This window comes from Schistocerca americana, chromosome X, assembly GCF_021461395.2.
Source record: "Schistocerca americana isolate TAMUIC-IGC-003095 chromosome X, iqSchAmer2.1, whole genome shotgun sequence".
NCBI classification, from domain to species: domain Eukaryota; kingdom Metazoa; phylum Arthropoda; class Insecta; order Orthoptera; family Acrididae; genus Schistocerca; species Schistocerca americana.
Window position 1 is genome coordinate 189,361,416 of NC_060130.1, and position 13,297 is coordinate 189,374,712.

General features: G+C 37.4%; 1 protein-coding gene across 1 annotated transcript in view; it reads right to left on the reverse strand.

Annotated features, from left to right (window-relative positions):
• Nucleotides 1–13,297, reverse strand: part of LOC124556798 (WD repeat, SAM and U-box domain-containing protein 1-like) — a 221,486-nt gene that overhangs the window by 102,306 nt on the left and 105,883 nt on the right. The window lies entirely within an intron of this gene.

Consider the following 13,297-nt stretch of genomic DNA (forward strand, 5'->3'; position numbering starts at 1 on the left):
ATGAATAATCGAAATGCACACATTTCACACAGGGGTCGTTCACAATTGCTTGCAAAAGTCGATAGTCGAAAGCTCACTAGTGACGCCATCACCGTAAAAAGTTGTGTGAAGTTGCATCCACAATGCCACTGGACACATTATTTTCTACAGTATTTCACATCTGTTTCCAACTTTGTTTCTGTCCAGAGTGACAGTACACATTTCTTAGTGTATTCGCATAGTCTGCAATGCTATTTGTTGTATTGTTTTCGTATTGTCTGCCATGTCATGTCTAGAGATGAGGAAACTATTATACGTGCTGCTGCAATATTAATACTTCAAGGTTCACGCAAACAAAATGAAAGACGTCATTGTCAAGCATCTCTCAGTGTTTTGTAGTTTTACAGAATAAGGTTGTGTTTATCAAAGAATTTCTTATTTGGTTACAAAACTACAATATTATTTTGATGGTAAGTTTGTTTAGTAGTTTATAGTGGTTAATAATATTAGATTAGTTGTTGTTGCATGAAATGGATTTGCACATACAGTTGTTGTCTTGGATGAGTGAAAACATACTGTAGAATAGCTGGTAGGAAAAAACTTGCTACATATAGGAACTGAATATGGAAGACAGCTTTAGTTTCTGTAATTTCACTTGGATATCACCTAACAATTTTGAATTTCAGATAAATATGGTCTCACCATTTCTTAAAAAAAAGGAAAAAAAGATGTAAATTTCAGGAAAACAATTACAACCATACATGCTGTTAGTCTTAGGCTTTTGTCAACGGGAAATTCATTCCAGAGTCTCGAGTACTTATTCCACATTTCGAAGCAGGCTGCAACAAACAACCCTATTTTCTTTTCTACACAGCCTCTCTCAGTATTCTACCAAATACAGCAGCAGTTTTCTGTAGTGTGCCTTGTTTTATGGCTGTTCTTGTACTGCCTGCTACATATATTCCACAAACAGCCGTCAGCCTGGTACAATGATAACAACTGGACAGTCTGCTACCTCGTCCACTGCACAATTAATACAGCAACAGAAAACAAAGTATCTAACAACACAACAGACACTACAAACAATAATCCTTCATCGAGGCCTCACAATGTGCGTAATCCGCTTGGGCTACCTCCATATGGTGTATTTCAGATAAAGCTAATTCCAACTGTGAACTATTTACAGAATGTGCAGTACTATAAAACTTTGTTTTTATGGATTGATTTTTTTATATGTAATCATTATATGCATTTAAAAAGGTGGATCCTATTTTAAAAAAATTAGTTCACATCATTTTCATTCATTAAAGTACTACTTAGCTGGGCACTGGATAGTAATTTTAAGCAAAAGTTATACGCTTTTTTTACCAACTGCAGTGCCATCTAGGATTAAATTAATATGGTTACCTTGGGACATATGGTAAGAGCAGTAAGTCAGAAGGGGAAAAACCTGCAGCATTACAGAGTACTTTGGGTAGAAAAGGCATTAAAAATGTACACAACAAACGATATAGCAATTTATTAATATTCATCACATAAACTGAAATCTCAATCCCCAGTATCTTAAAAGAAAGATTCTATATCTAAAATAACTTCAACAGTAAAATTTCAACCAAATTAAAATTTTTAACATAGATATGTTTCCTTATGAGCAATAACTGATACGATATGAGTGGTTTATTAAATTTTGTACTGAAAGAGCACACAATATTTCTCATTTAGGGGAAATTTATTAGTTAAAGATACCTTCAAGACATGGCAACAAAAGCAAGCCATTTCTCTCTGGGTACAAAATGATTCATTAAAGAAAACTGGCAGTGATTTTTATACACCATTACATCAAAATGAAAGAAATACTGTATAGTGTTGATATACTCAGACCTGAGATTATCATCAATTTTACGTAATGTGAACTAATTTTTCAAGATAAGGTATGTCCACATGATACCTCTTTTCTCATGTTCCAGTGCAGAATGCATGGTAACAAAGGCCCACAAGACAAAATTTACCGAATGCATGCGATTAATGCATATGCAATACAGCACAGCACACACATGTTCTTTTAATGCTTTTGCCGTTGTAAGATTTCTGTGTTTTGCTTCAGAAAGTTAAATATGTAAATTCTCGAGGCAAGATAAAGTTATATGTAATGCAATTTCTACAGAGATTGAGGCTGGCAATAATATTTTGTTACTTGGAAACTGATTTTTCATATCCAAGTTTAAGCCACCAACTTCTGGTCCGAAAACAAAACATTTATGCTGTCATTGCTGAAACTGAGAAAAACACATTAGAGGCCCATACAAGGTTCATACGGTTGCATTTGCTTGTAAACTTCTGGAAATTACTCTAAAATTGTAAAAAATTCTGTTATTTCATAAACTATTAGCATCACACCAATTAAAAATGAAATTCAATGTCACTGTAATGCATCCCTCATGTCAAAGATTTTATTCAGAAAGAAAACTTACACGAGCTTTCTCTGTTTCTTCTTCTTCTTCTTTTTCTTCTACAGCCTCATTAGACCACTTCAGTTAAGCATTTTCTGGTCATCATCTACAATATGTTTTCTTTCCTAATTGCCCAGTAGCTACTCATTGGTTATGATCTTTTTTCAACATTACTCATATTTAAGTGCCCTTTTTATTCTATCATTTGTCTATTTCTGGTTTGAACCCTATTCTTATGTCTTTCAGTTACTTTAAATTTTCTGTTTTATTTTGCAAATCATACAGAGTTAGTTCTAGCACTTTGATTTTTCTTATCCATCCTACTTGTTACGTCATGTTCTAAATTTTCTCTATAAATTTTCTTGGTCATCTGTTTTGTTCTGTCCTAATTATGTGAAGAAAAAAAAAAAAAAAAAAATCCTTTTCTTCCACACAATATGTGTAATGGGTTCTAGTTTGCTGTACACCATTCCATTTGGCACTACTTCCAATTATTAATCTTTTTGATATTTCTTATTTATGCATGTTCTAGCTATACTTCTCTCTACTTTTTAGGATTTTGTCGAGTCTATTTTTTTATTTTTTTAGTGAGTTTCAAAAGAGTTTCATTCCGCATGTCACCTCTGGTTGAACCACCATCTTGTTATGTTCCAATTTAGTTTTGATTGATATGCATTGTTTATTGTATAAAGACCACGTTAATTTTTGAGTTTTTATCATTTTATTAATTCACTCTTGCCATGTATGTTATAATTTCTCCTAGATATTTAAACTGTTTCACTATTTTTATTTTCATGTTATTTACTGTTATGCTGTTGATTACTAGTGCCTCTGTTACCATTATCTCAGTCTTTTCAAATTATATCTCGAGTCCTACTTTTTGTGCTGTATTCTGTAGGTCTTTTATTTAATTTCTGGCTTCGTGAATGTTATTAGCTAAAGTGCGTGTCATTTATGATGGCGGCCGAGTTTAGGTTTGTTCTGCGCATCTGACGTCACAAAACGCAGTCAGCCAATGAACAGAGAACGACATTGCCAGAGCTCGATTGCAGTGCAGAGCACGGACGAGTGTCTTCAGTTTTAGAAACGTTCAGTCATAAATACAGTAATTGAACAAAAGCAATGTCTTGATAGCAGACTTTCTTTTATAGAAAGTTTGGAAAAAGCATTCTTTATGCCAATCGCTTCATATTCCATTAATTAATTAAACCTCCTAATTCAGGCCATAGCAAGGAAAGGTGTTTGTATCGTTCTCACTAACCGCCTTTTCACAATAAAGAACAGCGGTAATTGTTTATTTCCAATTGTACTTCGATGAAACGTGAGTAATTCATAGTCATACCAACAGTGTTTGTCGGTATTTTGCGTGATATTAAAAACATCCTCCGGGAGATGCATTGAATGACGAGCTGCCTTAGCGTAATCGTTAACATGTATGGCTGCTAACCGAAAGGTTCTGCGTTCAAACCTTGTTCGGTGCTTAATATTTTCTTTATTCAAAAACAATATTGAAGTGTCTTACTTCATGAATTTTATTCATTTGAATGTAATTTTTTGAAATTTCTAGTGGCAACTAAAATCGACCATATGGAAAGTATACGCTACGGACTTTTACCTCTGCAAACTCTTCAAAATTTCGTGCAATGGTTTACTACATCTAATGCTGCACAATACTGCATTGAACATCGAAACAAAATTAAGTAATTTATGGGGGGAAGGTATCAGTCAAGAAGGTGTGTAAAAATTAAGTTTTTGGGCCAAATAGTTTTTATGAAGTCGAATGATAAAGTGTGTCAAAGCAGTCGAAACACCATGTGTCTGCACAGGCGAGCAATGCAGTGATGACAAAATCGCGCACATCGTGGAATGCGAGGAGCACGTCTCTGTAGCAGCGAAAGGGTTAATGCGGCCGTGGTGGCTTTACTTCATAAACTGCGCGCTCCCCCCTAAACGAAAGTCTGCGAACTATACTATGGCGCTGCTTCTCTTGGCGCGTACAACTGGCAACGCAGCAATCTCCCGCGTCTGGGTGGGCATGCACGAACCGCCAAGATAAAATAATTGAACTATAGTAACACTAAGTCATCTGTGTAATCCACGCAATTTAAATTTATTTGATCTTTCTTGGTTCCAGTTATTATGCTTTTAGGATTTTCCTTTTACCATGCCCTCATCACTCACTCCACAGCACGATTGAAGAATAACAGTGATAAACCACCTACATGTCTTAAACCTGTTTCAGTCATAAAAGACTCAGATATTTCTCCTCTGAACTTTACTTTACATCTAGTGTTTTTCAGATTTAATTTTATCATTTTTATTAATTTGGGCTGGAGGCCGAAATTCCTTCCTATCTTTAACACTGGAGATCTGCAGATACTATCATAAGCTAAGTCTACAAAGGTTATGACTTCTTGTTTTTATCTTAGTGCATGGTGCGTGGTAACCATAACAAATTTCAAAGTGATTATATGTTCTGGGCAGATTATACACAGCCTAAATCCTCTGTGGTATTCTCCTAGTTCCAGGTCAAGATGATCTTTAGCACAATTGTACAGCATTGTCGACATGACTTTATATGTGATATCCAAAAGGGAAATTCCTCTATGGTTGTCTGGATTTGATTTGCTACTTTTTGTGTAATGAATGGCTCACAGTTGTAGTCCAATGTTCTGGCAGTTGTTCTTTGCTCCTCATTCTCACTATGCAATGGTGTAATGACATCTTCAGTGGTTCTGCTGCATATTTCCAAAGTCCCACAATGTTCAATCTTCTCCACTTGCTTTGTAGTTTTTGATCTCTTTCAAAGCTTTGTAGACTTCATGGACTGTGGGTGAGTTTACATTTTCCACTGGTGTTTTAATATAAGTACCTGTTTCTTTGCAGTTGTTCAGGGGATCTTCACAATTTAGTAAATTACTAAATGTTTCTGCTACAATAACTGTATTTTTTCTATTGCTATGGGCCACCTTCTTATTTTTATCTTTTAACATTAATATTGGAGAATATATCTTTGTAACTGTATACTAAATATTTTGTAGTTGTCTGTTAAATATTCTGTAGTGATCTCTTGAGTTTGTTTCCTCACTATTAGCTTCTATTACTAGAAGTATACCTTTTTGATATTGGCATTTATCCCTTCTTATTATTTTTTGGGTTATGTTTCTTTGTTTTGTGAGTTCCATATGTGATTCTTCTGTTTTACGACTCAGATATCTTAATCAAGTTTGTTGTCTATCTACCACTGTTTTACACACTCATTGTTCCAACACTGTTGCTTTTTCCTTGGATTTATTGGAGCTACTTGTTCAACTCTTTGTTTTATCGTGCAATGATGTGATCCAGTATCTGTCCTTCTCAGAACTTTCACATTGTAGATTTCCCTGTGGTAATTTTTATCCATACAGAACAGACCCAGTTGCTATTCTCGTTTTTTCCAGTCTGGAGCTTATATGGTCTTCTCTTGAAGTATGGTGACTTTGAGATCACGTTATGTTTCTCTGTTTATTAAATTTTATAATTTTCCAGGCTACTCATTTGTCTGATCACATGTTATTAAGTGATAATCTTCTGAATTGGATGGATGGATGAATGAATGAATGAATAGACTGATATCATTGGTTCCTTAATCCTATGTGTGTCAAGATAAGAATAATTCCCAGAGACAAACTACACAAAAGACCTATCCCAACGGACTCAACTGCATCTGAGAATCAAGAAAGTCATCAGATAGAAGCAAGCAGAAGTGTGTGTGTGTGTGTGGAGGGGGGGGGGGGGGGAGAAGAGATAAAAGTGTGAAGATAGGAGAGTTGCTCCAATGGAACCAGAAAGCAGCTGCAGGAACCCAGGGCACATTATGTGCCCGGAGACACACACACTACATCCGATATGTGCTTCCATAACCTCCATTATCACAAGAAACCTAGCTACAAGGACAGATAAAATATCAGGAAAGAGAACAATGATGACTAGTCTGTCAACCAATGACAGATGTAAAAGAATACAAAGAATTAAAAAGGTGGGAAGGGCATGAACCCAGGCTGGATCACCAAGGAAGGGCAGCCATTGGTGTCTCGGGTCAGAGCAGGCAACAGGGCACCCCTCCAATCCCTCAATCGGCTGATGAGGCTAATGTGCCCTACGTCACAGAGAGGAGTAAAAACCACTTTCACGGGTAAAACATAAAACCAAATCAGTTGCTTTGGCATTGTCCACTAGCACCACAGGTGATGTGTCTGCAAGTTTAAGGTTTAGCCATAAGGTAGTCAAATTAAAGCAGCTCAGCAGGATGTGGTCCACTGTGAGACAGGCACCACACTGATAGTGGGGTGGATACTTATGCTGAGATACGCAGCCGTGGGTCAGCCAAGTGTAGCCAATGCGAAGCCAACAGAGTACAGTAGATTCCCTGTGAGAAGCACAAAAGGAAGACTGCCACACGGTCATGGTCTCCTTTATCGTTCACAGTTTATTCTGAGAAACCAGGGCACATCAACCTGCATTCCAAGTCCCCAACAATTGTCGGTGCAGAGTCAACCGAATTTCAGGTTCCGGTACCTCCATCTCCAAAGTCGATATCCTGATAGCTGCCTTGGCCAACCGGTCAGCATGTTCATTCCCTGGGATCCGAATGTGACCAGGAAATCCATACAAAGACAACTGACCATCCAGTGTGGTGGAGGTCATACAGGAGATCCTGGATAGTCATAAGCAACGGGGGTCAGGGGTAGCAATGGTCAACAACCTGAGGACTACTCAAAGAGTCACTGCCAATTAAGAATGACTCGCCCGTGCGAGAATGAAGGCGGTTGATGGCTCAAGCAATGGCCATCAGTTCTGTAGTGAATACACTATATCCGTTTAGCAGGAAGTGTACTTCACTTCACATTGCATGTGTGTAGGAAAAACCAGTTTGTCTGTAGATCACAGAGTCATCAGTGTATACCACACATGCGCCTGTAAATGCATCAAGGATGTCCAAGAACAGGAACAGGCAGTGAAAAACCATAGGGTCTATTGAGTCTTTTGGTCCAAAGGAGAGGCTGGGGCAGATCTGAGGATGGGGTACACACTATGGTGCTGCATGCAGTTTCTCGTTTCTCCCTGACAAGGCGCAACAGTGGGGAAAGATGGAGTTGGCCCTCCGTTTTTTTTTTTTTTTTTTTTTTGTGTTAATGGCTCTGAGCACTATGGGACTTAACATCTGAGGTCATCAGTACCTTTGGCCTCTGTTGTGGGAGGAAAAAAGATGCAGTAGTTCGGATGCTCTGAACCGGATTTCTAGCGAAGCATGTAGTGCTCTATGAGCATCAATGTTCTCATTTTAACTGTCAATAAATGTTATGATTAGAAACATACTGAACACATGTGCACACTCTAAAGAGACTGATCACACTTAGCTGTTGTTGATCAAATACAGAAAAACCCGGCTTTTACACTTTTCAAGGGACTTGCAAAAAATGGCGTAAACTGCAGGAAAATGTGAAATGTGAGAAATGACTTTTTTAAGTTTTACTGGCTGTGTATGGGGCCCCCTTTCCATTTCTGTACTTTTGTATGAGATATGTAGATAAAAGGCAAAAAAATACTCATCAGGGAATGTTTATTTTTATTAAAGGTTATCTGAATTTAGTGCTACGTTTAGCAAGTGACATGACATTCACCGACAGTTTAGCACAACAAATCGCATTAAAAATAACACAAACCACACAGCCGATATGTTGATTTATGTGTTTGCAAAGCTAAAGTGATGCAGTTGGCAGTTTAAGTATTTATATTTGAAGCCTATGAAAAGTGCATGTCAAGTGTACACTGCATTAAAGATCTCTCTAAACTGCATGATTTTAAGTGTAACTTTCCTGCGAAAGTGATGTGAGCAGATGTATGCAGTACCACCCATTTATCTCGTTGTTTTCAACTTCGTATATATAGGTGCGTGAAATGTGTAAAGTGCATTAAATATGGCACTACACTACAGACCAATCTATCACTAAAGCCTTTATTTCACACTCACTGACTTAGTCAGCTCCCAGCCAAACAGACACTTTCAAATCAATGTAGACATCAGGGTTACGATACAGATCGGTCTGTATCCACAGCCAAAATTACAGGGAAGGAAACCATACCGCACTTAAGCATTTTAAGCACACATTTACAACACGTTAATATGCCATTTATATTTATTATACTGACCTTTAATTTGGCTGGCCTATAAATACGATGTTAACAAATGGATACAGTAGTTACTACTTTTTGGCAAAAAAAATCCAAAATTGTGGGTTGTTTTAATTTTGCCTGATGTATTTTTTCAATGTGGTTTTCGAGTTCATAAACACAATGGAAAACTTTGTCATTAACATCTGCAGCTGAAATATATTTTTTAATTGTTTCCACTGCTGCATTAACAATTGCAAATGAGGGAATCTCATTGTCTTCATTACTATCACTGTCACTGTCGCTGTCGCTGTCACTGTCACTGTCACTTTCTGCATTTTATTGTGAGTGAAAGTCGATAATGTCGTCAACAGAAACACTTTCCACAGTGGCAACGTCATCGCCAATGTGTAAAAAATCGTGAACCAGATGCTGAAGCTGCAGCTTTTCCCATGACAAAGCAAGCAGTTTTTCACCATAGTCACTAACACTCACGTCTGGTACATCAGATCCATTTCCGTGGTCGGCTTCGATGAATCCTGCTACTCGGAAGCAATTGGAGATGGTGGCCGCCGTAACTTCTGTCCATGCCTTCGCACTATAATGCAAAGCATCTAAAATTGACACTTTAAAGGAGGCTGGGTCTTTCCCAACTTCCATCAAAGTTAACGCCTTCTGCACAATCGCCTTCCTATAGTGTGTTTTGAAGGCATAGATGATACCCAAATTCAAAGGCTGTAATTTGCTTGTGCAGTTTGGTGGCAGAAACTCTAATTGCACATTATGTAGTCTTATATTTCTGGGATGCACAGGGCAACAATCCACTTACAGGAGAATTTTTCTGTTGTGAGTACCCATTTTTGCATCAAAACAATGTAATTATTGCTCGAATAATTCCTGTCATCCACGCTTTTTTGTTGACAATGGAGTTCATTGGCAGTGTTTTTATGTTTTTAAAACGCCATGGTTTTTTAGATTTGCCAACCACAAACGGTTTAATTTTTTCAGAAGCATCTGCATTCATGCCTAACATTACTGTCAGGTGAACTTTGCTGTGTTTACCTCCATGGCAGTTTTCGCCTTTAAAAGCAAGCATTTTATTTGGCAGTACACTGTAAAAGAGACCTGTTTCGTCAATACTGAAGATCTCCTTCAGTTTATACTGTTCCAAAAGGTCTTGTAACCTGTCACTCTGCCATTCCGTAACAGATTTTATGTCCACACTGTTTTCTTCACCACATACAGTTTCGTACACTACATTGCACCACTTCTTGACTCTATCTATCCACCCGTTTGATGCTGTGAAGTCCTCGATCCCAAGTACATTGGCGACTTTCAGTGCCTTTTCACGCAACATCACACTGTTTATTGGAATATTTCATGCACGTGCTGCCTGAAACCAGTTCTTCGCAATTTCTTTCAGTGCTGCATATTTCAAATAGCTGGCATATTTCTTTTTTTTTTTTTTTTTTGGAATTTGGCCCACTGTTACTTACACTTTCCAAAATAGTCTCTGTTTTTCATGACAGTGTTCAATGCAGATACCTGAGTTCCCAAACTCTGTTCTAATGCAACATGTGTTCCATGGTGAGCATCAACTATTTCCAGAGTTTTGACCTTTTCTTCCATAGAAAGGTTTTTCCTGTCTCTTTTGGCAGAACCGGCGTTTTCCATCCTAAATTGTGACAGAAAACAACAATGTGAAAGAAACAACTAACCACAGACTTCAATCACTTCACACAAGGCTACGAACACGCTACCCGGTGCACACAAACAAAGTAACAAACGCAAACTCTTTGCATGGCAGTTGTCGAGAGTAGCTGTGTCAACTGAAATCGACTCACTTCGGTTGTAGGAACAGGCTTGTCGCATTGCCAACCTTAGATAGCAAACAACACTGTACAATGCGTATACAAACCATAAAGGAAACTACCGTATTTAGCAAGTTACAAATACTGGAAAATGGATATCCTCTGTATGTGATCATTATCACAGAGTGCAGTTAACGCCGAAACAATACGGATACAATAACGCAACGGTACTACTTATTGTAGCACACAGTACTGACAGATAAAGTTGGTATTGTCTCGAAACGAATGAATGTTCCTCAGAAGCTGCGCATTCTTCCGTCTTCTATCAAAACAGTTACTCCCATCAGCCACAACGCCAAGTTGTGGTTGGCAGTGCAGGATACAAATTACGTTTTTTGTGACTTAAGAATTGCTGTGTGAAACACTCTGGTGTCAAGAAAGTTAAATGTATAACGTATGTTAACACTACTTGAAGGCAAACGCTATACCTGCATCATTTTATGTCAATCACGCCAGTTGTTTTCCTCCACGAACATTGTTTCATAAAATGTAAATCAGGGGAAAATTACTGATATGTTAACATGAAACTGGGTGCGAATTAACATTGTGAACATAGGAAATTTGAAGGGAGCGATAAAAAATGTGGGAAAATGTTAATTCCGCGAATGTAAAAGCAGGTTATACTGTAGTACAAGAGGCTCCTGGCAAGGACAGAAAGCTATGTGATTTGACCCACGTCTTCCATTTTCTACTAAAGATTGTTGAAAGCACCAAGTACATTCACAAAATTTAATAGTTAGGTGGGTCAATCTTACTTAAAAAGAAGTTCGGCCTATCTAAAAGTTCAGAATTTTGTTGTCTCTCATGTTAGTGACACTTTACCCTGTACAACAATCACTCAGTTCTGTGCTTGTACATCACAATTAATCCCTGAATAAACCAACAAACAGTGGCTGTTGTAATGAAAACAGCATATCACAACACCAATGTCAAAATGTATTAGTAATGGGAAAAATTCTTGCAACTGAAGAATTTTCTCTCTAAGTAGCCTCTGCCAGACACCAAGTACATTCATTATATATAGTATACTATTTTCTGTACTGCAGTCTGCACCAAAAATAACATAGCACACAACAGAAGCAGCAGTGACCAAAAATAAATTATTAGTCTACAATATTATGGACATTAGGTATTCAAATTCATTTATTTGTAGTAGAGCTGTTCTATATACTAGAGTGATCCCTTTTCACAATCATCACTACTGAATTATCAGTACTGAGATAATATGCTATGTATTCATTGATATAAACAGAATAACATGTTGCATAAACACATTCCATCTAACTATGAAGTCTGATTAGCAAAGACAAACTACACTTTGCTCAACAAATAAAATTCTGGTCATGGTTTGCCACATTTGCTAAAAGTGATGTTTTCATCATGTATGTAGATACTCTGCAAATGACACTTACGTGCCTGGTAGAGGGTTCCTTGAAGCACTTTCACAATAATTTTATATTATTCCACTCTCAAACACTGCGTGGAAAGGCCGTACGAGCTCTGATTTCCCTTATTTTATTATAATGATCATTTCTCCCTATCTAGGTTAGCATTAACAAAATATTTTTGCATTTGGGGGGGAAGTTGACGATTGAAATTTCATGAGAAGATCCCGCTATAGCGAGAAACATCTTTGTTTTATGGATGTCCGTCCCACATCCTGTATCACATCCATGACACTTTTTCCCATATTTCTCAATTATACAAACCCTGCTGCCCTTATTTGAACTTTCTCAATATACTTCATTAAACCTGTCTGGTAATAATCCCACACTGTGCAGCAATGCTCCAAAAGAGGACAGAAAAGCATAGTGTAGGCAGTCTCTCTAGTAGGTCTGTTGCATCTTCAAAATGTTGTGCCAATAAATAATAGTCTTTGGTTCACCTTCACCACAACATTTTCTGTGTTTTCTTTCCAGTTTAAGTTATTCATAACTGTGATTCATACATATTTGGTTGAATTTCCAGCCTAGATTTGATTCATTTATTGTGTAACCAAAGTTTAATGGATTCCTTTTAGCACTCATGTGGATGACCTAACATTTTTCATTATTTAGGGTCAATTGCCAAGTTTCGCACAATACCAGTATCTTTTCTAAATTGTTTCGCATCTTTTGTTAATTTTACTAGATGATAAATGACAGCATTATCTTTAAACAACATAAAATGGCTGCTCAAAATGTCCCCTAAATCATTTATATACATAATGAAAAGCACAGGGCTATACCACTATCTTGGAGAATGACAGAAATCACTTCTGTTTTACTCAATGACTATCCGTCAATTACTATGAACTGTGACCTATCTGACAGGAAATCATGAATCCAGTTGCACAAGCAAAATCCCTTGTCAATAGCAGTCAACACTTCATGGGAATAGAGTTAGTTGTGTTTCACAATAACGATGTTTTCTAATTCCATGTTGGCTGCGTGTCAATAGACCATTCTCTCTGAGGTAATTCCTAATGTTCGAACATAATATATGCTCCAAAAATCCCGCTACATATTGATGTTAATGACATGGGCCTGTAATTTAGTGGGTTATTCCTCCTGCCTTTCTAGAATATTGGTATGCCTGTGGAACTTTCCAGTCTGTGGTTAGGAATCTTTCACCGAGCGAGTGGTTGTATATGATTGTTAAGTATGGGGCTATGTATCAGCATACTCTTAAAGGAACCTAACTGGCATACAGTCTGGATCAGAAGACTTGCTTTTATTAAGTTGCTTCACTACTCTTAGTTTATTTACTTTTAAGTTACTCATGTTGACAACTGTTCTTGATTCCAATTCTGGAATATTTACTTCGTCTTCTTTGGTGAAGGAATTTTGGAGGGCTGTGTTTAGT